This window comes from Arvicanthis niloticus, chromosome 10, assembly GCF_011762505.2.
Source record: "Arvicanthis niloticus isolate mArvNil1 chromosome 10, mArvNil1.pat.X, whole genome shotgun sequence".
NCBI classification, from domain to species: domain Eukaryota; kingdom Metazoa; phylum Chordata; class Mammalia; order Rodentia; family Muridae; genus Arvicanthis; species Arvicanthis niloticus.
In genome coordinates this window covers 46518110-46546022 of record NC_047667.1, presented here as the reverse complement: position 1 = coordinate 46546022, position 27913 = coordinate 46518110, and the positions used below count along the sequence as shown (strand labels likewise).

General features: G+C 42.3%; 1 protein-coding gene across 4 annotated transcripts in view; it reads right to left on the bottom strand.

Moving 5' to 3' along the window:
* Window positions 1-27913, bottom strand: part of Tnr (tenascin R) — a 393934-nt gene that overhangs the window by 241003 nt on the left and 125018 nt on the right. Inside the window, exon 2 of one of the 4 annotated variants that reach the window (XM_076941446.1) lies at window positions 18311-18456. The exons of the other annotated variants lie outside the window; for them this stretch is intronic. The gene's annotated coding sequence lies outside the window, so the exon portion shown is untranslated. The remainder of the gene's footprint in view (window positions 1-18310; window positions 18457-27913) is intronic. 4 annotated transcript variants of the gene reach the window in all.

Sequence of the window (27913 nt, the reverse complement as noted above, 5' to 3'; positions counted from 1 at the left end):
CACATCCTCGGGAAGTCTTCTTTGAAAACAAACACTGATCTGAAAGGTGCCTGGTTCTGATTGACGGTAAGTCCTTCCAGGTTTCCAAATGGGAACCCAGCCAGGCCAGTCATCAAATCTGAAAGCTCAATGGAGCAAACATGACAGCTGCCTTTTGAAAAACTCATAGAAACTCCTGCATGGTGTAAGATTGGGCCAGGCATAGCATAGGAAGTGCAACAATGACATTTTCTAGAATACCTAGTCAGAGACCAGGATCCTGGCTTTTTGTATGGCCAGGGTCTTCCTTCAGGGCAAGGGCTATCCCAGTATGTGCTGTGGCTGTACAAGAAGAAGCTTCTTGAGTAAGCCCCAGAAGCTCAGACCCATCATAGGAGGAAGCTGATCCTCCCTTGGCATACTGCTGAAGTCTCTTGGCAAAGAAGCAAAGAAGCGGGCCTCAGCTCGTCAGAAATTCTATCTTTGGCAGCCATGAGCAGATGGATTGGGGTTTCCTGGGGTCAAGCATTTGCACTTGTCCGGCTCCTCCTACAAAATGAATATTTATAGTTGAAAAACAATCTGTCGATTGGGAAGTGTAAGGAATCCTCTTCTCAGGAGGGGGTAAAGAGAGAACCCATGGTGGGTGTTCCAATGCTTATACAGAACAAGGCCTTCAGTTGTCTCCATGACAGTGAAGCTTTGGAGTCTTTAGGGTAAAGTTCCTTACTTTGCTTGTGTTGTCATTTTGTAGATTTAAAAATGCAAAAGGCCAGATAAAATGATACGATGTATAGCTGGTGATCCTGAGTGGCATGGTTCCTGGTTACCAGGATGAAAAACTTGTGTTATAGTCATAAGCAAACTCCTATTCATCCATCCGCATCTATCCTTGGGGTATTAACATAACACTTGGATCAGAATTAGAGATCTTTTCAGGTCCTGGACAACCCTACAGACTCATTTAAAGGGCTCATCAACTAACTAAATTCACAAACTCTGGGAGCTATCAGAAGGACCCTCTTTCTTGCTGTCAAAGCAAAGGTAGAAAATCATTCTGAATATTTCATCATGGGTTTTCCTTCAACCTGCTATTTTTTTTTAAAAAATAACAAACTCACTTCCACTACAACAAACTCAGTACCGTAACAGCATTGATTTGTATATTCAAAATGGCAGAAAACTGGAGAGCAATCACTTCTTGACAATTAACCACTTTTCAATAGCAATACAGTGGCAATTACACTTCTACATGAAGTTTAGAGGGGACAAGTCCAGAGAAGGAAAGGAACATCTCTGGTTGGGAAAGTTTGTGCAATGATCAATCACAGCATTCCTTAATCTAATTTAGGGAAGCTACACTACAGAGAAGCGGAGGACACACCAACATCACAAAATAGCACCTACTTGAGGGTGCACCTGTCACTACATCATTCAGACCACAGATTTGAGACCAACATGGACTATATACCAAGGTCTTAACTTAAAAACAAACAGGAAAACAGGCAAAAAAAAAAAAAAAAAAAAAAAAAACCATAAAACAAAGCAAAAAGAAAAGTGGTTATACAAATGTACTTCCACATTCTAAAGTCTGGGATCAGTGAGCTGGCTGCCAAGCCTGACAGTCTGAGCTTTGTCTTTGGGGTCCACACAGTGCAGGATAAGAAATGACAGCATCCGACGTGTCTCTAGGAAAAAAGGGATTTCTCCAAGTGACAGCCATGAAACCCGAATGCACAGAGGTTCAGTTTCCTTGTCTGAAAAGCAAATGACAATCCAGATCTTGAAGGGTGAGTGCTATTGGTGCTGTGAATTAAAGTGTATTTTCCCATAAAGGTATGGGGAAGCCCTAACCCCAGCTCTCCAGAATATGGTCTTACTTAGAAATAGAGTTCCATGGATACCATAAAGTGAAATAAGCAGGTGTATAGGCACCTTCATCCTATGTGACTGTCTTCCATATGAGAAGGGACACAGATATGCAGGCACAAAGGGAAGAACACAGGATTCCAGGAAGAAGACAGTCAGTGATATATATATATATATATATATATATCAGAAGTGATATATTTAAAATCTCAACTGTGCCAGAAATCGTGGCAAACACAGATGCTTGCTAAGGCCAGAAAGGATTCTCCCTAGGCAATGTTAGAGAGCATGACCCTGTTCACACCCCCGCTTTGCATTCTCAGTCTCTAGACCTTTGAGACAATAAAACTGCTGTTGTTTTCAACCAACGCAGTTTGGTTCTTTGTTATGGCAGGCTTAAAAAATTCCTGCTAGCTCTGACTGCATGGTGTTTGAAAAATGTCAGCCACAGAACCTTTTAGAAGGTTCTGAAAAAAAAAAAAAAAAACCTGAGATTTACACTAAGAAATACTTGTTATTGTATGCTTGTATTACATCGTGACTCTAGATACAAGGTCTGAGGATCTTCTGTTCACAGACAACCTTGGCTACTGTCAATATTTTCAGTCTCACAATAATGAGAGCAACAATGAAAGGAAGTTGTCAACATTATTACTAGTCTACAGCCCCCTTTTTAAAAAAAATGGACTGGGTTAATTTATTTTTAGCCTTTGGGGCTTATAACTAATTAGTACAGCAGAATATATATTAACTGCAAATGAACATCGCTACATCTCCTCCCAGCTCGGAGAAGCTGCCTCGGCGCTTCCTGCACAGCCACACGGAAGCAGCCTGGGCTGGAATGTGCCTGCAGCTTTGCCATTTCACCTCCTCCCTTTCTCTGCTCCCCGTTCAATGACATTGATATTAACAAAAGTGAGCTCCTAGGACCTGCGAGTGCACTCCAAGATCTTTATTCATACCAAATTCTTTATCCCTCTTCACAAAACTTGATAAGTGGCACAGTTACTCCTTGCAGGAAAATAAAAGGCTCGAACCAGTATCACAGACAAAGACCCAGGGATAGGAGGAGGGTAAGATAATTGTCCTAAAGTTCCATCAGTCATAAATACGGAACTGGGATTTGAACTTAAGTTTTCAGATTTAAGCACTAAGGCTGTTAACTGTCATTTTCTGTAAAAGTGGTACATAAAGACGTTACAGGACAAACTCACTGGGTAGGGAAAATGTGTTTGCTGTGTATCAAGGATATTGAGGTAGTAATATCTTTTTAAGTTTTATAACTGTCTAACAAACTATATTATTCCCATCTTATGAATGAGGAGGCTGAAGAGTAATGAAATAGCATAAGAAAGGGTTCTCAGCCATTTTCTCAGACTGGAAATTTTAAAGACACATATTTCTGATTCCATGATGGTGGGAGTGGGGCTTACCAATGGTTCAGTCACCAAGCTATCAAACAAGACAGGAGCTGCCCACAGAACAGCCACATTAAAAAACAAACAAACATACAAACAAACAAACCAACAAACCACAGTATTCTAGTGTCTGCTTTGGTAGTCTTTCTCTCTCTCTCTCTCTTTCTCTCTCTCTCTCTCTCTTTCTCTCTTTCTCTCTCTTCCTCTCTCTCCTTCCTTTCTTTTCCTTACATCCCTTCCTTTCCTATTCTTTCTCTTTTCTATCACTAATTAGGTGGGTCTGGAACTGTCTCCTGGTCCTTTCTGTGTTTTAAGAATAAAGAGATGTTTGGTCTCACACTGGGACACACAGTTGATGTTGCTCAGAGGTCCAGCATTTACATGGACCAGCAGAGTGCACAGCTCTGAAAAATGGAAATTACCTACCTGGAAGTTATAATTCTTCATAATTGTTCTAGAAAAAGTGATCAGTAATGAAGCAGTGTCCACCTAGCCTTGTGTGTCTTATGATGTAGTGAGCATAGGATTGGAAGAATCTGAAAGGAACAGTTACTCAATCTTGGTTGACCATTGAAGAGAAGCCCCTAAGGAAGAAGAGCGTTTCAAAATGGCCCCTGATGGACAATTCATGACAGCCCAGAAGAGAGTTGAATATTGGGTAGGAGTCTATTTACAGTCATGGGGGTCCCATTTAGAGACATCGAGTGCTCTATGTACACTGTCTTGCCCTTTCACTCTCTGTTTTGATTTTGATCCTTCTGCCCCTTTCTTTTACCTTGATGTATTACCTCATCATTTCTTCCTGCCTGATGCCTTCAGCATACAGGCAGCCCTGTGGATAACCCTGATTAGTCAATCTAATGTGGAAAGAGTGGCTCTTTTGACTAGTATATTCTAGCAGCATGGTGAGACTTACATTGAGCCACTGGATGCTGGTCACATCAGTTAAGGGCTGAGGGTCACCTACTTGGGAAGGTCTTTAAATAAGGGGATACATCTTGTGGCTGACACAATGTGAAACTCCTCTGCCATCACACCTGGCAAGGAGGTCACAGTCCTATGGATTGAGTGGCGGGTGTACCGCAGCCCCATCCTTATGCAGCAAATTTACTCTAAGTAATGAAACACATGCAGCATCGTCCCTCAGCATTCTACAGCTCGGTGGGAAGTAATTTCATATACAGCTCTTTATTTTCTCAAACATTTTATCCTGACATTTATTTTACAACCAAATATCAAAGACTTATTTCTCTACAAAGCCTGCATTACGTCGACATGATTTTTCCTTCAAGAAAATGTACCTATAAACAAATCATTGAGTGAAAACAGAAAATGTTCTGTGTCCCCAATTCGGCTTAGAAGATTACCACAAAACCTCAGCTCACACAGTCATGGACTAAGCACGAAGGTAGATTCTGATTCTCAACATTCGTTGAAGTCGGAAACGCAGGATAGAATGATAGAAAGGAGGCTGAAATGTAGGTCCCCTGAATGCTAAGGAATCATTCTGTCACTGCCCTACACCTCCAGCTCCATCTGCTCACCTGGCTGGTCGAGTGACCTGGAGTAAATTACAACATCCTCTTAGCCCAAGTTTACTCCTTTGTAAAATGGAAAGGCCTGTTTTCATTAACATAAACACCGCCCACTCAGAAATACACTAATTGGTCAGAGGGTAGTAGTTCTGCATGGGACAGGACAGCTCTTCCCATCTTCACGCCCCTACTATCGGTCCCTGAGATAACTGCTAATAACATAAAGGCTCCCTAACACAGACTCTGGAAAGCATAATTTCATAGACCCCCATTCTACAAAGGAATGGACTGGTGCTCAGAGCAGTAAAATAATTCTATCAGGTCACACAGCCTATGTAAACAGAAATAGGCCCAAATCCAAGCTCTGCTTTCTCTGGGCCTGGTGCCTTTCCCACCAGCCCTCAGTAAGGCTTTCCTGAAGAAAAGAATAGCTCTCAGCATAGTGCCAGGTCAGTTCTTGCCATTCACCTATAGTGATACAGATGTGTAAAAAGTCCAAGAACACATTTCAGCTAAGGCTGATGACTTCCCATAGGAGTGGCTGCTCTGTGTCTCTGGGGGTAGGGTAGTTCTGCTCCGAGTGATACTTTCTTATTCATTGACACTAGTGGCCAAGACCATCTGTACAGCTACAAACTAGAGTTGGAACAAGGAACTCTGCCACCAAACAACTGTTCCACCCGGGTCAATTTTTATCCCAAATCGTAGATCCTTGACTTCCAGTTTCAGTTCATCCTTGGCTGTTCCAAGTTGGGACATTGTTTTGCTTTTCTTCCATTTCTCCCAACTTAAAGAGTTTGGGCAGAGAAGGAAAAGGAGTGGGGAAGAATACATGCGCACTTATAAAACTAAACAGAAACTCTAGGAAACGGAGTTGAAAAGCTTTCCAACCGTTCACCAAAGCTCTCTCTCACCAGCACACTTCCTGTCTTGCCCATTCATCTGGTGCTTGCCTGCCTCCTACCCCTGTTCTAGGTACCATTTCTGTATTTATTTTTGTGTGTGTTATATGAAAGTATATGTGATCATGTGTGTAGCTCTGTGTAGATAGCTGAGCATGCGTGATGGCTGTGTGTGCACATTCATGCCTGTGGAGGCCAGCAGTTGACATCAAGTTTTTCTCAGTCTCCACCTTATTTTTGATACAGAGTCTCCCACTGAACCTCTGATTCCATGAAATTAAGCAGCTAGCAAGCTCTCAGGACTCCCCATGTTTCTTGACTCCCCAAACATAGGGGAGCCTGACTATTTATACAGGCACTAGAGATCCAAAGTCTTGTCTTCATGCATATATAGCAAGCATTTTACTGACTGAACCATCTCCTTGGACCTAGACACTATTTGATAAAACAAAAACTATTTTTAAAAAATGTGTAAAGTACTACAAAGTATCTAAGATGAACAAAATTTCAAAAGATGAAATAATGAGAGGTCCATATTTTTGGTAGTATTTAGATTTGAACCTAGGGGGCCTCATGCATGTAAGGCAAGCACTCTACCAACTGAGCTACATCCCCAGGCCAGAAGCCATGTTTCATACTTTTCCTTTTTTGCATCAGTATGACTCAATATGTCACGGATTCCATCTTTATTTAGAATTTGAAGACTTTCATTAATAATATGCAAATTGTACATTAAAATTTGGTAAAGACTGTAGATTTGAGGTGCTCTTACACGCACGAGGTAAACAGAAGGGTTATGTTAATTTACTTTTCTACAACAATCACTTTACTTTTTGCATTTATATTAAATATCCTGTTGTGTAGCTTCAGTCTGAAAAGAAAAACAAAATGTTGATATTTTGGTCAAAAATAATAATTTTTATTATTTTAAAGAAAACATTGTATTCAATATAATACTATATAAATTATATATTTCTCAGAGAGTTCTCAGTACAGTGGGAAACAGGCAAACAACTAATTGAAATGCAATTATTCCTGTAATAAAACTATGCAACGGACAGTGTTGGCACAAAGAGGGAGGTTGAGATATATACAGTTGACAAGGCGGAAAGCAAGGGTGTTCTAGGCTTAAAGCAAAGGATGTTCAAGGCCAAAGGAAGTCATGGGCTGGGTGTAGGAGAACCCGCCCGCAGCATGAGCTGTCATTCTGACCTTGGAGAGTACATCGTGAAAGCCAATCAAGTGATGGCAGGTGATGAGCTTGGAGAAGTGGCCAGGCGCCAGGGGCTGCAGATGCAGATACTTCACATTTTACTCTGTGTCCCGCCCTAAGGACACCCACCAAGCATTAGTCATAACCTGAGCTTGCAGGAACTCTTCATATCTACAGAAGACAGAGCATTTCATACAGAAAAGAAGTAAAAACCGACACAGGGGACAAAGCATAAGAGGACAGCAAGTTTGGGGAAGATGAAGACAATCTTTGTGGACTACTGAGGGGACATCACGGAGAAGGCATCCTGTATAGCTGGCACTAAAGAAGTTAGTAAAGATCCAAGACTTTGTATCTTCCGGTCCCTCCTGACCTGATGCATGCGTCACTGCACACATCACCGTGACTAAATAGCCTCCATTCACTTCTCTTTATGAATGCAGCCCAGGAACCAGCTGAGGAAGGAAGCATCCTTGCGGGGCTAGCCTGGATAGCAGCCAGGCCTCTGTGTCCCTGGAACATAATCGCAGCTGACTCGCCTTGCCGGATGAACACAGCAAAGAGTTATAAATAAAAGCAGCAACGAGCCCCTCCCAGGACTGCTGTGGGATTAATAAGCCCTAGAGACCTGGCACTTCAAACCCCGCAGAAACCGGCACTTCAATTGCTATTATGAGCAGGCTCCCAGCTACGGCTCCTTCAGCACATGCTGCTAGATAATCTTTCCCGAACTATTGCTGGAAGCCATCAATCACCCAGTGCCTGTCTCCTAACCCACAGCCTGAGATGGATTGTAGGGAAGAAGCTACAAGAAAAGTATGGGGTAGGATGTGAAGGGGGCAAAAGATTGCCAGATGGCTGAGTTCCTTTTGCAGGGTAGAGGAGGCTAGCACACCGTCAAACGACGTGGGTCTGAACCTCGGTTTCTCCACCTACTGGTTCTGTGAATCCAGGAGGCCTGAGAAAGAACTATTGATAAAGACTCCCATTCTCCTACTGGGTATGAGATAGAATGTGCTTATCTGTCCCGTTTTGGAGTCAGTGTGACCATGTGACTTGCTTTGGCCAAGTTATACAAAGAGAAGAAAATTGCAAAGAAGAGCTTTAAAAACGAGTGCAATGCTTCAGAAGCAGTGGGCAAACATCTATGAATTGTGACTTAGCCTGAGATTTAACGTGATGAGGATTAATCAGAGGCCACTGTTAGCCTGTGTCCAACATGATAAGAAACTTGGGTTGTTTGAAGGTCCTGAGATTTGTTCTGTGATCTTGAATGGGGCAAGTAAAGAGACTTGATCTCTCCATTTCTTCGTGTACCAAATAATACCCGCCACACAGAATTATGTGGGACTTGTGAGGGGTTAACTCATGCTCACTAATTAGCATGTATTCAGTCCATAACTACTCAGTGATTGCCAGCTTTGGCAATGATTATCATTATTGTCATATCATGGTTATATTTATGTACTGTTCCATCTTGTCTTAGCTCTAGTTTCTGAAGCCCTGTTCCACTTATTGTCTATGTTAGACTAAGCCCTATTCCAGGCTCTACGGCTGGTTCCAGTCGAAGTTGGAAGCTTGGAAGTTATTCTCATCCAACAGGTGTGACTAGGTTATCCAGTGGTTTTGTGACACAGAGATAGCCTTTCCTGGGCCTCTGTTCTAGCTGTTGGGCTTCTGACAACTGCCTAGAGTCCTACATCTCCCCCATGTTATGCCCCAGAAATGGGAATTGTATTCTCCTGCCATTTCCAATGTTTACAGTGATAACCCTCATAGTAACTCAAGTTTACAACTGATTGTCACATATCTGAGGTTTAGGCCTCTGTACCTGAATTGTATTGGGTCCTTACTTTCTGGTCTTGTTTCCCTGGTGGAAACTGCCTGTCTATAGAGGTCAACTGTCATGCTCTGGACACTGTGAGGCTGTGGCATCTCTGTCTTGCCTCCTCTAGCAGTTATCATTAGAAGCCAATGCTGTCTTTCGCCTGTTATCTTTTCCAGAGTATGTGAAAGAACTAAGACATGTTCATGCTTGCATCACTTAGCATGCAATAGATGCTCAGAAAACACTGGTTAGATCATGACTGATATCATAGACTCACTGACCCTTAGTGTCAAAAATGATATTAAGTCCTGTCTTTTTTGAGCAAAAATAACAAAAACAAAACAAAAACCCTGAAGTTTTGAGTCATATAATCTCCTTAAATTTAGATCCAGTAACCAGGGTACTGGCTGGCTCTGAACTTCTACCCTAGCCCAGCTCAAAGAAGACAAAGAGAAAATTCAATTTCATGTCAGAGTGATAAAAAAAATCCTCCTAAGGTAATCCACTGAGAAGATTCTGCATAAAGTCTTTTCCTTTTTAAAAAGCGAAACCATAAATTGAAAAGAAGGCAATATGACAAAGGAGGAAATAGTTTTCTCATGTTTAATCTTGATTACGTCATTGTATTAAATTATACAAGGGGAAATACTCGGGTAAACACAACAGTAGGTGAAGAAGAAAATGCATCCCAATTTTCTTCTTTTCCTTGAAAGGTACAAGGGACAAGAAGAGCCTATTTGGATCTGGAGAGAGTCACCTGGTACTGGGCTTAACAAGGCCTCTGTCTGCATCAGCCTGCAGAGATGCCCCTGGCCACATCTGTTCAGGTGCTTTATTAGTTGCAGTCCTCTCCTGAGTTTACTCTACATCTCTTCCTTGAGCAGCCAACATGGCCCCCCATGGGTTCAAAGCTCATCCTTGCTCTGCTGGAGTGGGGGGGGGGAGGGGGGAGGGGGAAGGGGGGGAGGGGGCTTCCCTTTTTTCTGGCACCAGTTCCCCATGTCCTTCACATGTAACAAGACTCTACAAATATTTTGCTTTCACCCCTGCACCCAATAACTGCTTGGTCCCACAAAGGTTACCTCCTCTGATATCTACACACAGTCTGTAAGCATGAACATGAACCTAATGGCATAGTTCTCAGATAAACATACAGCTGTTTGCAATGCTCTAGTCATTCCTGTCCCCAAGCCTCAACTCTGTCTAGGTCCCCATCTCATCCCCAAGTTGTTTGCTATAACGATATGGAAGTAGCCAACTAACATGTCTCCTTATGCATCAGGCTGTAAAATGACTAAGAGGAGCTGAATGTAGAAACACTTTGTCTTCTTGGATTTTCTTCATGGAAGAGAAGAGCAATTGAAAGAGGACTATGTCTTCTTGGTGTCTTTCCTAAAGACTCTTGGTACTGTGAGCTGGGGAGGAGGCTGTAGAGAGTCAGCACAGCTCAAGCCTTCCCGATGCTGGGCTTAACAAGGTTTCCCTCTTCATCAGCCTTCAGAGATGCTCCTGGCCACCTCTGTATCACTAGCTGCATTCTTCTCTTGAGTTGAGTCTACTCCCTTTCATAATAAGCCAGTGTATTTCCACACAGGTTCACAGTGATGGGTTCAAGAGAAGCTCCCATAGCTTGGGCTATGTATTATTAATAACACTCTTTAGGTTCTTCTAAGCAATTTATGAGTAGGAGGAGTCTATGGCCTTCCTACTTTTTCTGTTAGTGCTGAGTGGGGGATAATCTTTGCCTTGACTGCATCTTCCCATCATGCATCTAGGCAGCACTTTTCAGAGTGTCAATAACTTAGTCTTTAATATCACTCTTTTATTTTGCTATTAAACATCACCCAGTGGAGAGTTCATGTTAGTTAGGGATGAAGTAAGTGTAGCTACAGAGATTCACTATTTAAGCTCACACATGTCTGAGCCAGATCTCAGCACTCTCTCCCAGGATTTAGTCTCCTCCACAGGAGAATTGTTCCCCGCTAAGTTTTAAGCTGGATGGTGATTCTTTTTGTATTTTTTGTTTTATTTTGTTTTTTGGACATAGGTTTGCATGAAGCTTAATCCACTCACCTCAGCTCCAGAGTTCTGGGGTTAGGGTAAGTGCCTTCATGCCTTGCTTTGAGGAGCTCCTGAGTGCATGTAGACCTGTTGTTTATTGGGTAATTACTTACAGTTGCTAGAAGATACACCCATTTGCCCTTTATAATGAAGAAAGGACCATTTATCTATTGTGTCTCTCCAAGTGAGGGATCTCCTTTCTACCATGTATTGAATCTCCCATTTACATATATATGGCTATAAGGAAGGAGACTAGCAATCTGGATGGAAGGCAGGGGTCTTGGGGACTCTTATTGGGGCCAGTTTTGAAGAAAGAGAATATTTCCCAGTTTTGCCTAGTATCTAAATACCCCTGTGAATCAGGTATGGTCATGGGGCAAAGTGCTTCTAGAGGCTATGTGATAACTAGAAACAATTCTGCATCTCCAACCTTCTCATTCACATTCACAATACCATCTAACACAATACCCACACTGAGTCAGTGAGTGGAGAAACAGAAAAGTCAATGAGAGTGTAGGCTAATCCAAATCAATTCAAGCCAACAGTTTTTACCATCACAGGCAGCAACAAAGTAGAGGCTTCTCTTGTATGAAGTTGTTTGATAGTTACTAAGTAGCTTTGGCAAATGATATATACAAAAAAAAAAAAAAAAAAAGATGTCTAGATTCTGGGGAGATGTTTCAATAAACTAAGCACTCTTGTCATACAAGCATGAGGACCTGAATTTGAAGACCTAGAACCCACACAAAAAGCTGGTTGTCAGTGCTGAGGGAGTGGAGACAAGAAGATCCCTGAAGCCCACTGGTCAGGAAGGCTAGTCCAATCAACTGCTTCCAGGTATGATGAGAAACCCTGCCTTAAACAGAAGGGAGGAGACAGATCTATGAAGTAGCCTGATGCTGACCTCTGGCTTAAATACACATGCATACATGTGCACATGTACATATATGCAATGAATACACATATAAACACAAACATGTATATGACACACACAAGTATAAGGGTAACATCCACAAGTATAAGGGTAAAACACACACACATACACACACACACCAGTCTAAGTTCAGAAACACAGCACCTCTGACAGTCAGTTTTAACTGACAGAATTTAGAAATGCACACAATTTGATAGGTTTTCAATCTTCTCATCACATAAAAATCAATAAAATTACATCTCAAAGAGCCCGTCTCTCACAGATCCTGTCTGTGGCCAGCCCAGAGTCCTCTCAGCTTGTGTCCTCCGCTCTTTGTCCGAGCAGAGGAGATGCACATGGGTGTCTTCCGCATGACAAGTCGGGCTCTGGATCATTTGTTTTCTCTATGATAGGAAAACATTGTTAGCTCCCATCCACAGCGCCAATGTTCTCCCAGACAGATGAGGCATGGCCAGAATATTTCACACTGATGGTTCCGAGCCTGGAGATGGCAACAGTGCTGATTTCCTTTTATGACACTTTAATTCTGCAGTAATCAGTCATCTATAAAGCCACCTGGGAGACCTCAGTAGGGCCAGCAAGAGAGGGGCCATCCTCTTCTCAAATACCCTTTGGGATCTACTTTATATCTCTTGCAAGATTCCCAATTCCTGGTGTGAATTCTGTTATCTTCCCTCAGTTCCGTAAGCCCTGTGCAGACTTTCTAAAGAAACTGAAAAGTTGATCATACCAGCTAGATAATGTAATTGTCTGGAGTTTTCCTAGTAGAGATGTTATCCTGGAGCCTCGGAGAATTCTGCTTTTTTGACACCCCCCTCCCCCCCCCCACACACACACTTCTGTAAATCTACCTACCATCTACAGGAAGGCAAAAACGGTTCCTGAATGCTTTAACATCCTTCCCACTCTTAGCCTTTGCTCTTGCTGTCCATCAGGTAAGCTTTGCCCTATGCCTTTGCTTTTCTGGTCGTCCCCTTTTCTGGTGATTTAACCTTTCCCTTATCATGAAAAGTCTACTTTACACTCAACTTCTAGCTCCTGGGTCTCTTTGAATCCCTTTCCTTTGTATTTAATCATATGTTACATTGTATTGTTATCTGTTTCAAGTTTATAGTATTAGTCATCCAGGGGAGATAAAAACTCTCTCAGGACAAAGAATCATTACTGAGAATAGATACTTGGTGATTGCCGAGGAGTGGTAGGGAATAAGTCACTTGGAGAATATACAAAGAGAAGCCAAAGAATTATAGAAGATTAAAGCTAGCAGGAGCTTGAAGGTTGTCTAGGGTATTTCATTTTACAAATGAGATGTGTGAGCCAGAGGAGAGTCTTTCACATGTGTACAACCAAGCCAGTGATGAAAATGAAAGCAGCAGTGAGCCTCATGTCAGAACTTTCTTCTGTGTCCCATGTTTGGCCTCTACAGGAGCTAAGCATCAGAGATGCCTTCCTAAAATGGGTGAACAGAGAAGATTGAGTTCTCAGATCTGAGTGCTGCATGGACTTAGAGGCCTGAGCAGCTATTTCCCCTCTCAGCCCCTTAGAAGAGTAGCCTCTGACTGGCCTCTTTGACTTCCTTTCTATCTTCAGCATCCTTTCCTTATTCAGGGTTTCTCCTTTCACAGTTTCAGTTATCTGAATTCAGTGCAGGCAAAAACCATTACATGAAAACTTCCAAAACAAAATAATAGCTTATGAGTAGAAGTTTACACTATTTTGAATAGCAAGATGAAATTTTGAATTCTCCCGTCTGCACTTTATAAATTTTTTGAAATTAAAATAATTATAATGTTTAGCCACTTCCATTTCCTCCCTCCAACCTTAACCATGTACCCCCTCTTGCCTGCTCTATTTCTTTAATTATTGTTAAATTTTTATGTGTGTGAATATATGTACAAAAGCAACCCACTCAGTCTTCATAATGTTACTTGTACACTGACCACTTGGTATTTGATAACCAATTGGGGCCTCTTTCCCAAGGACACTATTTTTTTTCTGCTCTTAGCATTTCTAAGTAGCCTGTAGTTCTTGTCTAGGGTTGAGGCCTGATGAGAAGAATCAGAGGAGAGGGCATTTATTGCGAGATTTTTGTCTCCTAAAAATGTAAGAGAAGCTACACCCATGAAGTCTTATCAACGTGGCTGCCTCATCGAGACCTGAACAAGGATAGTGGCAGTGTAGCAGTGGACCTGCTCACATGCAAGAGGGCAACCTCTTTCCTTCTCAGGACTCAAACCATCTCTATCTCTATCTCTATCTCTATCTCTATCTCTATCTCTATCTCTATCTCTATCTCTATCTCATCTATATCTATATCTACATCTACATCTACATCTACATCTACATCTATATCTAATCTATATCTAATCTATATCTAATCTATATCTAATCTATATCTAATCTAGTCACTCAGTATACATCTTAGCTATCAAAGCCAATACCATGTTAGCACAGTGTTTAATAAGAGACCTAAAACTCGAGAATCATGATGCTGGAATCTGGTTATGACAAATAGAAATTATAAAATTATAAATCATATATATATATACATGTATATATACATATATATATGTATATATACACTCTACAGTTGGAACAGTATACCATACATACAGCGTTTAGTACTTTCTATGGTTTTAGGCATCCACTGGAGGTCTTGGGATGCATGCCTCCTATTAGTGTTTCATAATCCTTCAAAATTATCAGGAAGGATTGGGTTGAAGTGAATAATGCAAGAGAGACAGGCTATAAAAAAATGGCAGTGGGCTTTCCCCCTTGTTCATGATCCAGCTAACTAATGATAGATGGGGTTTGCTGAGTACTCAACAGATGCCAACATTCTAGCATTTTACACATCTTCCCATTCACTACTCACACCCTCCATATGAGGTATGCAGTGGGCGTGCTCATTATGCTAATTTTATGGGGGAGGAGGCTGAGGCAAAGAGATTAAGCAACTTGTGATGGAAGAAGGAGGAATGTAATAACTGAGAAAAAGGAGCTGTCAGATTTCCATGAGTCTCCTGCTATTCTAAGACTCCAGTTTCATTGTAAAATTTACATGAGCTTAGAACCACAGTAGCCCAGAGGGTAAATATTTGGTGTGACTATGAAGTGTTGAAAAACAGAAAAAAAAAGATACAAATTTATGAATAATAATATTTATGGTTGAATAATAGCATAAGAATTATTGATTTGGAGGTTTCCCTTGGAAGACTGGAAGAAATCCTGGACCTGGGCTTTTATGCAGCAAGAGCAAACTAGAGCTGAGGGTGGCAGATCCTTGGCAGACTCTGGGGTTCCCCATAACCCTCACTTCCTGCCACTTCTAATATAGAAGCCAAGCTCATCTGTCAGTGTGCCTGGTGCCCAGAACCATTTTAGTTTGAGACACCTCACCAGGGACATTTGTGCTGCTTAGGGAATGAGTCTATAAATGAAACAGGAGCTTCAGGAGTCTTCTGAAAATCAAAGATCTTTCTAAATTGAAAGGATGGAAGTTGTCAAAAATAACAACCCTTTTTTTTTTCCAGTGTGTGTGGGGAGGGGGGCAGGAAAATCATCTGAAAAATTTCTCAAGAAAGAAACTATTTGGTGATATGGAAAAATCAGTCTGTGTTCTGCAACCCTTGAGTGGCGGTTTCAAACATTCGAACCTTGCCAAGCCAATTTTCCCCTTTCAGATTCAACGCTGCTCCATTTATCTCAGTGGGGACTAAAGACCAGCAGAATTTGAAGTCATAGAACTGAGCCTCTTTGAATGATTTTGGTCAAAACAGCTCCTTTGTCAGCTGCAAAGTGTGCTTACTTAGTGTTCTTCTGCTCTCAGAAGACCCTAAAGAGAAATTTCTAAAATTTCTCCAAAAACATTTCACCTCTGAGCCGATTATAAAAGTGGAGAATTTCATTTGGAAAACAGGCGCATATTTCAGAGCCTTATCAGCTCTAGGGAAGAGGAGATTATAATGGAAGCAAGATTCCCCTCCTTGCTTTAACTAGAGTGAATGCCTTTGTGATCACTGCAATAATGATGCTCTGATTTATGTAGCACCATTCATTCTTCAGAGGCCCTCGAAATGATTTACAAACATTATCTCATTAAATCCTCTCAGACATCCCAGGAAGGCAAATAACATCAAGAGTGATTATCCCTAGGAAAATGGCTCCCTCCTACAGGACAGAGGTGAGATGAGCTGTCCATGATCCTAGTCCATGTAACCCTGTGTCAAGAAACAGAGCCTGGGTCTATAGAATGCCAGATGGAGCCTTGTGTAAGAACCAGTGTCTCCTGGCTGATGTAAGACTCAACTTTGTTCCCCATGTGTCCATATGCAGCTTCCAGAGGCCTGTGCAATGGGAAACCATGTCTGGGTCTTCCCATCTGAAACTGTTTTTAGATCCTGTGGATAGAAGGGGCATTCACTGGCTCCTGCTGAATGCATGAATGCTAGTTTAGTCTTAAGATGTCCAGCTGCACTTGATTTTTCTGAAAGCTCAGATTGTACCCAGAAGATGAATTTCCCCATGTTTCCCTTTGCTTTGGAGACACTGGAGATCGTTCATAAGTTTCTGTACCTGATGATGATTTCAAATGAGGAAAAAGGCCTATTTCTTTGGGATACTGAGGCAAAGTTCTTGTTGAGGTATTCTAGGAGTGTGTGCATGGAGGCAGGAGATAACAATTAACTGGACCAAACATGTAAATTAGCAATGATACACTGACCTTAAGGACAAAGGGCTGAGCTAGAAAGATCAGTAGATAGCATGAAGAAAAAAAAATAAATATATTTCAATACAAATGTCAACCATTGACTCTTCTAGAGCCAGATTATTCTAAGTTCCACTGTGTGTGTCATTGACATGAAACAGGGAAGAATTATATTTGGTCAGAGAAGCTTATTTTTGCAGCGAGATGCAGTCAAAGGGGAGATGCAGAACTAGACAATGTACTGAGAATAAGAGACAGTGCTCAGCCCATGAGACATCTGCATCAATTCTCTGCAACATCATCAAGGACCAGGGAGCATCACAGGAGTGGGAGGTGGGTGAGGAAGAAAAACCACAAGAACTGAAGGATGCAGAGGAGTGCTCTGAAATGCTGTCTTCTAGACAGGTTGTAAGTATCACATCCATGAGTTCAACAGTAGCTGAGATCCCTTTCATAAAATGTGCATAAGATCAAACCTGCCAAAATTCTGGCATAGATGGGGCAGATAATCTCTAGTTCCACCTCTTCCTTAGGAGCTATTTGCAGTTGATAGTTTCTGAAGTGGGAGAATAATTCATCTTGGGGGTTGATGTGTTCTTAAATCCAAGTCTCAGATCTCTAGCCCTGAAAGCCTCCATAAGGTCACGTGCTCAGCACTGGAGAGGCTGGATGGAGTGGTGTTTCCAGATCCTCTCATGTCCAGTTCATCACATGAAGGAAGCCCTGATGAACTGGATCCTTGCAGACCCAGGAGACACTTGCATGAGGATGGTTGAGGATGCAATGATGTGGAGGGAGGAAGATCAGAGGCAGGAGAAGTTGGGTCATTTGTCACCTTGTGGGACAATGACTGGCAGAAGAATCTCAGCCTTCCAAACTGGAGCTCTTTGCAGGCCATTGCTACTCCCTCTGAATGCTCAGGAGGGTCAACCAATTCCAAACCAAAGCAGAAAACACACTGCCAGATAACACAGACTGCCAACTGCACAACAGCCCTTGGAAGCAAATATGCCTCTCTTTCAACCTCAAGTATGTAAAGTACTTGGTAGAGTTGTGTTTGTGTTGCCATGGTGATAGAAGCAGACCGTTAGAGCCTTACAGCAGACACAGGAAAGCTTTGGGGTCTTAAGGGTCTCTGCGGCCCAATGTGGGAAGTAATTCTCATATACACAGTAAGATTAATGGGCCTCTAGCAATGATGTCCTTTAAGTACTGTGCATTCATGGTCGCTGAGCAGGGCTACCTGTGTGCTAGCAAAAGCAGCAACATCCTAGCAAGTACAAGCCAAATTGGTAAAGTCCCAAGGCTGGCAGCTCCATCAAGGGCCAGAGAGGGATACTCAAGTTGAGGCAGTATCTTCAGATCTAACACATACACTGGCAGTCCAGTTTCCTTGACACCAAACACAGCCCTTACACCTATTTTTCTCCTACTTAAATAACTAAGATAACAAGAGGGCCTTTTCATGACAAACGATGCAATAACTCAGGTAGTAGGCAACTCAGTGGCTTGGAGAAAGAGGGTGGGTTTATTATTCCTTGGGTTTGCCTTTGACTACATAGCTACATAGGTGGGCATCCTACATTTCCAGTGAAAGAAGTGTGTCTTCATTGTGGTCTATTTGAGGAGTCTGTGAGCATAGTCTCCTCTGCTACTCTTGACATCCAACAGCCAGTATGAGGCACATGTGCTTTGGATTAACAGAAAGTATGCACCCTTCATTTAGGTTAATTTTGCTAGAAGATCAAGTCACTTGGCTTATAACAGAAATAGCACGTGGTTTCAACTTATTTACCCATATTATTTTTCTGTGTACAGAAATATGTTTGCTAATGCAGCAAGAACATGCAGAAATGCTTTTACCTTGTCCTCAATTTATGTCAAGATGATTTTGACAGCCAAAGCAGCTACAGTTGTCAGGGGCATTTGGAGAAGTCACCACATTCCTAATGGCACCACAGAGAAGGGCATTACAGTGAAGGCTCCATACTAGTCCTTATTCAGAGGACCTGTGAGGAGTGAATGATACTGAGTGAGGCTGAAAAGTTGAAGTCTGGCCTTTGTTTCCTCAGGCTGACCATGGTTGACTATAGCTAATATTTACAAAGAAGCTGTTCATTCAAACTGCTGTGTATGCACTTGTTTGGGGTTCCCATGTATGAATAGCATGGCATTAACCACTTTAACAGAAAAGAAAAGTAAATGAGCCCAAATCATAGTGCCTTGGGTTCTAGCTCTAGCTTTATAATGTTGGAAACTGCATAATTTTGTAAATATCCAGCTAGGCAAGCTTGAATTTCTAGCTCTAAAAATGAAACTAAGGCTGAGTTCCTAGAAGACTAAAGTAGAAAGACGGCTGTGGGTTCGAGGCTCTCCTGCATGCATAAGTTCTAGATCAGTTTGGGATATAGAGTGATACCTCACCTCAATTAAAAAGGAAAGGTAGAAATAACAATGTTTGCTAACAGAGGGATTAAATGTTATACAGCATGTTATAGGAAGTTATGTCAATGCAGACAACGAACAATTCAAGATTCACCAAGACCCTTTTTATGTATCCGACACTAAGATCTGCTATCCACAGAAGGAAATTGTTCCTGTGTGGGACTTGCTGAGGACGTGTAAGATGAGGAGGTTGTACTCCATTATCACTATGGTCCTCTTCGGCTTTAGGGCTCTTTTTATCTCATTCATATCTATGGAAATAATAGAATGGTAGAGGGAGGAACTGCTGGGAAGACAAGAAATATGCACACAAAACACATAGACAGAAAAGAAGCCACCGAGAGACATGCCCCTCACAGGAGGAGCATCTCAGGAGAAATGTTTGGTCCCTCTGATGGCCTACCCCAGCACCTCTCTGCAGCAAGCAGAGAGCGTGAAGGATGCTTAGAAGAGATTTAGAAGCAAAGGGAAAATGACAACCATTCTTCTGCCTACCAAGGTTTGAAAGTTTATGACTCTACTTTAAATGAGGAAGATAAGTTTTTGCTTCCCAGGCTTTTGCCAAAAGAATATATCCTCAAACTGCCTGCTGTCCAAGTCTAATTAAAGACTCAAAGGGAAGAAATAGGATTCTAGTAATCGTCCAAAGGACACGCAGTCTACTTATTCCTCTCTATATCACTATCCCTCAAATTATATCTGGTCTTGTTAAAACATAGATTACTGCCCCACCTGTGGCATTTCCTATTCAGTCAGCCTGCTCAATGGGGGGAAATTACATTTGTAATAAGTTCTCAAGAGCTACTGATGTTGCAAGTTTGGGGTTATATGTGTGAGAAACTGGGCTAAAAAACATTAAGTGCATTATCGGGTCAAGCCTAAAACAAAGACACGTATCCTTAGAGCACAGGGTTTTGATCCCCAATCTTTAAGGATCTTCTATTGAATTCCTTTCTGACGCTATGTCCTTCTCTGGCATTGAGCAATAACAGAAGTAACAGCCTTAAGACATTTCTGGCATCTTGACGCTTTGAAATTGTTGAGAGTGTCAGCTCCTACATCTCTCGATGTCCTTTTATTAGAATACTGAGAAAGAAATCTTTGTCAGTTCTTAGAGCAGGAAAAATAGCTCCCCCACCCCCAGAACAGTGTGGATGTTTGCTTCTTTTGGGTTATATGACTTCATTTGGCAACTAGAATTCTAAGACCAGCAAGCAGCCTGAATTTTAATAAATAGCACAAACTCTGTGACATGTAGTTCAGGGTACTAATTTGTCCTGTTATTTATTTTCATTCAATCTTTTTCTTCTGAAATTTTTCTCAAATCCTTCCTAGAATGGGGGGGGGGGGAAGTAAACAAACACATAAATAATAAAATAAATAACGGAGAAGATTGTGTGCACCAGTTCCAGCAAGGCAAGAAATGATCGAGAAACAGAAGTTGGTGTCAGTAAACATGTGTTTCTGTCTGCTTTAGTGTGGTGGGTGACAAAAGTAATTTACCCAGGATCCAGCAGCTACATGTTGGCATTGAGGCACACATCCATCTGCTCCAGGGATGGAGCCCTTTTGGCTACTCTTTCCTGCTTCCCATGAATAAAACGTTGAGATAACCAGGCTCCTGCCTTGGTGTGAGGTATCAGGTTGTGTAACTTGAGGAATCAATAAAATGAGTTTGCTTCAAGCCTAGTTACTCCTGCTCCCAAAGGAAAGGGCAGGGGTTCAGCATGAATGTGGGGAAAAGTGTGGTGAGGTGGCCTGAGTCATTAATAAAGAATGTTTTCAAGTCGGGAGGGAGAATGAGAACTCCCCCTCCTTCTCAGCAGACACTCCAGCCTTAATTAAATGGACACCAGCAGGGCAAGCACTGTGAGATTTTTATAGAATACAAAAAAGTAATGCCTTGGTGAATTCAGAATGAAAAACCACAGGTCCTGGAGAGTGGGTAAGCAGGAGGCCTTGCTTACATACCCATGTTTCAGGACCTAAATATTGAGGGCAGGGGAGGGCTGGCTATGCATTAGACTATGTGGACTATTCTGGGTCTCTGAGGGAAGTAGAAGGGTTTGGGAAGCCCTCTGATTAACCCAGAACTTCACTCCTTCTACGAAGACTGAAGGACACAGTATGTGCTTCCTCTGCACCCCCTCACACCCCACTTTATTCTGTGTCTTGTACTCAGATTGAAATTACCTGTCCCAGGTTAAAGTCACTACTGTGCTCTTTCAGGGACAGATCTTCAGAGAAGATTCCAGCTCTGTCAGCAGGGAGGAGAATTATTCTCATTAATGTATTTCCAATAGAATTCATTCTAAAGCTTTTAACCCTTCCTGTGCAGGTCCAATGCTAATTATCTATGAGTCCTACGTGAGGACCCACCAGCGACCATCAACCTTGACCTTGTTGGGTAGAAGAAGCAAACAAGAGCAGGTTAGAGGTGGGAAGCTGAAGACAGTGGCAACTCTCCTCTCCCAGATGCTTTCTCCTAATGAATTCTTCAAGCAGCACCCAGAGAAGGAGATGGGCTGATGCAGGCCCACCCTCCAACCAGCTACATTAATCACACTGCATCCCTTCAGCTCCACCAAGATGGATGGCCCTTCAGTAGACAGTGCTCAGGTGCCTTTTAATAATAAGCTTAATTCAGCACTTCTCAATACGCACACTAGCTCGCTCTTTTTGCAGTGAAGACTGGCTCCAGAAGCAACATTTACATCAAAGGCCTCCAAAGGCACAAGGTGGGTTCCTGGGGGAGCCTGAGTTGGAAAAACAAAGGTTACCCAAGGTCATAGTGGTAAGGCTGAAGAGTAGTGAATAAAAGCTCACTTTGTGCCTGATATTATCTGGATGCCCAGAGAGGAAAGGGGATTAGAGACAGACAGGCTGACTCCACTCTGCTCCAGTTTTTCCAGAACGTATGCCTGAGCCCTCTGCTTCCTTTATTGAAGTCTCATTTGTCCTCAAAGAGCTGGTGTGCTTTGTATACTTCTGATGGATTGATTCTGCTCTCAGTAAGACTTTCAAGAACAACTCCTGTGCACCTCCTATCTATGTGCCTTAGATCCTGGGTTTTCTGGCATCATCTTCCTGCCACTCTCAAAGCAACAGAGGATGTCATCACTGCCTATGACTCAAATCATATGTGCAAGTACCTGGGGGAGGTGCTTCCAGAACCACACAAAATGTGGCTCTTGCACCCAAGGAATTGAAGGTAGAGGCGGGGAGAAAACACACATAAGTGGAGAACCCAGAGAGAAGAGGCTGCAAAGCTCCAGTGAATAGATTGGCTTGGATATCTTCTTTTTCTCTCCTCCAGGGTACCAAATGGGGGGGGAGGGTGGTCTGTGGGCAAATGGTGGGATGGTAACATGGCATCTGGTAACATGGCATCTGGTAGGTGGACCTCATATTGGAAAGAATTATCTAGAAATAAGTATTCAATCCAAGAAAAGTCATAGACTTAGGAGCCAGAGAGACTTTGAATTCCAGAAAAGTCATAGATTCTAGAGCCAGAGAGACTTTGAATTCCAGCTCCTACATTTATTAGATGTCTGACTTCTAGAATTATTTAACTTTTCTGATTTTCAATTTTCTCTTCTATAAATGGCTCTGATAGTATCTATGTCCCTGTTGAGAGATTTGTTTGCCTAAAGGAGGTCAAGCACCCAGCGGTGTGTTTGGGTCAATATCAGCACTTCCAAACTACCAGATAATTCATGCATTTACTTGTCTCTTTTGGCAAACACATAGCAAGCATTTACTGCATACCACTCATTGTACTAGGCCTTGCATACACCAAGTGTGGAAAAAAAGCAGAATCTTCTTCTGCATGGGTATTCATCTGTGGCCAGGGGTATAGACACATGAAATTGGTCATTCTGATTCATTCTGTTACAGCCAAGTGAGGAGGAAAGGATAGCCTGAGCTATGGGAGAATGAAGATATTCCCATTTTATTCTTAAATTCTTTCCCTGGCATTTGTTTTTCTCCCATTCCTCCTTTTTAAGATTATCTGGGAATTGATTATTTTTCTTATGGTGGATAAATCTTCACTGACCTAAGAAATTGTCCATCTTCCCATCTGCCCAGCCAGTGAGCAGGATAACAGTGTCATCTTTCAGGTGCTTTTTTTTTTCTCTCTGCCTGGGTGTCCTCTTAATTCTTCAAAGACAAGCTTAACCCCTTCATGACTCTATGTCATCTCACCAACTCTCTATCATGGAGCTGGCAGCAGAGATTTAGTGTTGGGAAAGGTTTAGGCAAAGCTGTGAACCAAAACAAAATCCTGCTATTGAGCTGAGGGATACAAGAGACAGAGGCAGATTGTACACTCTTTGTTCCATCTACTCTTTGGTTCTTAAACAGACAATAATTTATTTGATGTGGACTGAGATTTATTTCATGACTTACAGGATTGGAAATTTGGGGACAATAAAGATTTGTCAGACTATTCAGACCTGTCATCTTCTGAGTGCCTTCTTCAGGCACCAAGATTTCCTTAACTGCCCAGATAAGTCTTCCAGATGACTGCCAGGCCCTCTGTCAAGGGAAGCAACCTGCTTTCTGTTAGCAAGGCTTGGTGGATGCCTGTGGCATGCAAGAGTGGTGCTCGGCTTCAGAGAAGCCAGGAGCTGAATTAAGATGGGTACCAATAGAATGTAAAGCATGAAAAAATATTTGCATACAGCATGAACTCCAAAGCTAGTATGATGGTCCTCCAGGCCTTGGAGCGCATGCTCACAGCAGGGGAGAGAGGTAAAAAGAAATAGTTGTAAGAGACATAGAACTTGAAGGTATTTTACTTCTCCTTGCCCCTACATTCTTATCTATAAACTGAATGCCTGGGAATAGGCTGGTAAGCTTTCTGAACTGGATTTATAGTGAGTTGCAGATTCTTGTCTGCAGTAGTTCAGTGGATGCTGCATCTAGGTTTCACTTCTCCCTAGTAGCCATGAATCTTGACTCAGCCCCGGTTTCTTCTGAGGATGACCCTGGACTACTACAGTGGTCTGGTGTTTGAATCCTACTGCTTCATTTCACTCTTGCTTGAGAAAATGTGCAATGAAGGGCAGAATAACAGCTGCAGTAACACTGACTGGAGTCTGAACACACTCTGTGATGTGCTGCTCTGGGTCAGGTTAAGACCAAGACTTTCCTTAACATGTCACATTCGCTTGACTTTGTCCCCATCCCTGCCCTGCCTCAGTCCCTCCCTAAGTAGCTTCTAATGAGACACTTTGCCATGTGTTTTTATCCTGGGGTCTGCTCCGCAGGGACCAACCTGTGGCACATTGTAAATCCAGCAAGTAAGCATTGTCTGTTGGTTAAGAGAAGACCCATCTATCCCTTCATTCTGCTGAAGCTGAGTGGCTTGAGATCACAGGTCATATGCTCAACTTGTACCTGGTTCAAGAGACAAGATGTTTCATGCCAGATGGTAGCTACTGTCTTCAGTTTCTATAAGCCTAAAAGAAAGCTCTAGCATAAAGGAAGCCTCTGCAATTCAGTGACCCAAGCTTGTGACTGCAATGTACATGGAAGAGTAACGGAATGAACAACTTTTGAGAGAAGGTAAAGACTGTAAAAATTTCTCCAATTCTGACAGGGGGGGGGCAGAACTCAGCCCTCCCCTAAGGCAGCTCTCCTTCCCCACTCCTCGCTCTAAGTCTATGTGGTCCTCTATACAACACAATGTGGTCCTAAGGAGACTCCACTCATCTGATGCCTCTTTCCTGTACAACGGTCAGACTCAGGAAGATCATGTCTGAGAGTTAAGGTAGATGTTATATAATGCAATGTAGTGAATGGCGTATCACAGGAAATGTCCAACAGTTGTAGAGTTGCACACGCTAAGTTTAAGCCTGAGTCTGTCTGATCCATAGGGCAAACAGGTAGAGTTTATCTCAACTCCATGAACCTCAACTTCTTTGTTTTTAAAAATGATTTTTTAATTTATTTTACGTGTATCTGTAATGCATATATGTACATTTGTATGTTTGTGTTCATATGTATGCATGTGTATTGCACAGATATGTGGAGATCAGTCATTGTCTTTGGGTGATATCCTCAATCTCTATCGTCATCATCATCATCATCATCATCATCATCATCATCATCATCATCATAATGTCTCTCACTGACCCTGGAACTCACTGATTCAGTTAGGCTGGCTGGTCAGTCATGAATTTGCTTGTCTCTGCTTCTCCTGTGCCTAGATTTCAGGTGTGCACTGGCATGACCCAGCTTTTTACATGTGTTCTTGGGATTTGATCTCAGATTCTCATATTTTCAAGGTAAGAACTTAATCAAGTAGGCTATCCTCCTCCCCCCCCACCACCACCCAGTCTTCATCTGTGAAACTGACATGGCACTGAGTGATAAAGGAACTTTCCCTAAAGGTTTGTAGATAATGTGGCTGGGAACTCTGAAAGTTCCTCTAGCTGTGGGTTGGGTAGCTGGGAACTCTGAGAGTTCCTCCATGAGGAAGTTAGACACGGCTGCTGTGGCTCCACAGTTCCTCACAGTGCTGCCCCAATGACACGAGAAAGTCCACGGGTTTTTACAGGCTTTAATGTCATGGCAGATGGTGGATGGATCTGGATGCACCCCACCCCACCCCCAAACCCAGGGCAGCCCTGAGATAAATAGGGAGGAACAGAGTGGGGAGGGGTTTGGGAAGAATGCTTAATTGGCTCCACCCTCTGGCCTTCAGGTACCTCATTAGTATGTAAATCTCTCTAGGGCCAGAGGCCTGTTCCTGGTGACTGTTGGCCATAGACCTCTCTGTGGGAATGGTTGTTGGAAGGCTGAAGCTAAATGAAAAGAACCAGGGCCTGGGAGCAGAGCTGAACTCCTGCCATCCAATAAGGTTCTGAGGTTCCAAGCTCATGCTCAACCAAACACCCAGCTGCTTCTCACAGCCCACAACCCCACAAAGGTTAACAGGGTCAGGTACTTAAAGGAATCGTGAACATTTTCTTGACAGCCCTGTAGAGGTGAATTATTTAATCCCTTTGGCTTCCCGTATGTCACTGTCACGAATGCTCTGTATCTGTCCAAGAGCTCTCTGAATTCTTGAATAAAACACACACACACACACACACACACACACACACACACACACACACACACAAGCTAATTTTGATATGCCTTGACTAGCTCAATGGTTGGGCATTTCTAATCCTTCCCAAAGCTAGCATATATTTCACTCCTGTATTCCTGGCTTAATACCTTCTCAATATATATTTTATCTTTGCTGCTCCATTGCTGTCTGGGTACCCCCATCCCATAGGGCAACATTTTTTTTCCATCTACACTGTAGGATGCCTTTTCTCCTGCAGCTCTTATATTCGATCCTTCTTCCTCTGAGTCATGGCAATTCTCTTCCTCCTTTCCTCTCTCCTGGTCCCTTGCCCACAAAATTTAAAAGTCCAGTCCCATCTCTTTGCCCAGCCATTGACTATATGGCAATTCTTTATTATCAGTCAAAGACAGCTGGGGTCAGGGACCCTCAGGTCTGGAAGTGTGGCTTTGGGAAGCCAAAAGAAGACAAAGCATTAGAACCAATTCTTAACACAGCCCCTTAACTGATACATCAATTGCTATTGAGCTTGGTCAGTTCTACGGTCAGAGAGGACAGAAGAGGCTCTGGGATGCAAATCTACAGTGTTTCACTGGAAAGACCCAAAGGACTTCACTATCCTCACAAATGTTTCCTTAGATGGCAGTTTATCCTGGACACCCTGCAGGGGTCTTTGTTGACCCAATTTCTATTCTCTAACAAAGGAATCCAATCATTAGTTTCTTGATGATACACTTTGCATCGAAAATGTAACATATGATGAAGAGGGCTGCAAACCAACAGGAAAAAATAAATTGCCTAGAAGATGGCATTGAGACAACAGCAGATTTCATGTGCCTGCCTGTCTTCTACATTTGCTGAAGCTAGCTTAGAAGAATAAATGAAGAAAAACAGAACTGGATTTCTTTAGACGAAGTCATGATCAAAGGAATAAATGCACCGGCTGGTACAAGGCTAATATAAGAAAATATGATAATAAATTTTTGACCTTGGGATCAGGGCTGGGTTCTTGTTTTAAAACCTCCAAATCAGAAGATAAGGCAAAAGTCTAAACTTGACTGATTGGAAATTAAAGCTTTATAGGTAATGTTGGCTGTTGACACCAGCAGAACATATTCCTCTTAATCTCTAAGGCTGACAAAAGAAGACTAATAAATATTACCAGAAGTTTCTGTAAGCCAGCAACCAAAGAAACAGTGCTTAAAAGATAAGAATAGGGGGTAAAGAGAAGATTCAAACCCAGAGCCTTACAAGCACAAGAAGATCAAACTCTTAGCAGACACAAATATGGAAAGTGAAAATCTTAATTAAAGCTTGGGGGAGTAGCAACAATTAAAAAAGAAGAAAAAAAGAAAAATGCCACATGTTGGCAGGAATATGAGTTATCAGAACCTGCAGGCCTGCAGTCAGGGGTGTCCTTCTGTGCAGTACAGCCATTCTAAAGAACAGTGTGTTCTCAGTCCCAACAACCCTGTTCCTGAACCCAAGAAACCCTCCCACATTCTGCAAGAGTCCATTGGAGGCTGCTCCTCAAAGCACCATCTGCTGGGAAATGCAGGGAAGATTTTGAGTGTATCTGGGGAATGTATAGGTCTAAGGTTGCCCAGACACCACAAAACTGCAAATAGCATATGCCAGATGTATCTAACAGGGACAGAGCTTCCAAAGCATGCTCAGAAGAAAAAGGAAGAACTTGAAGGATGAGACTCACATTAATAGAAAACACAAATTTACAACATACTTATATATGTATTTTTTATGTGTATAAAACACACCAGTACCTTTGTCTATAGAGGCAAGAGAAGGCATGTGAGGATAAACATCAATAATTGAATAAAAATATATATATAAGCATTAGAAATGGAACTCATGTTTTTTCAGTTTGCTGAGGTGAAAGGGAGTTGGAAGATACACTTTGGTGACAGTCTTCGGTAGAAGGG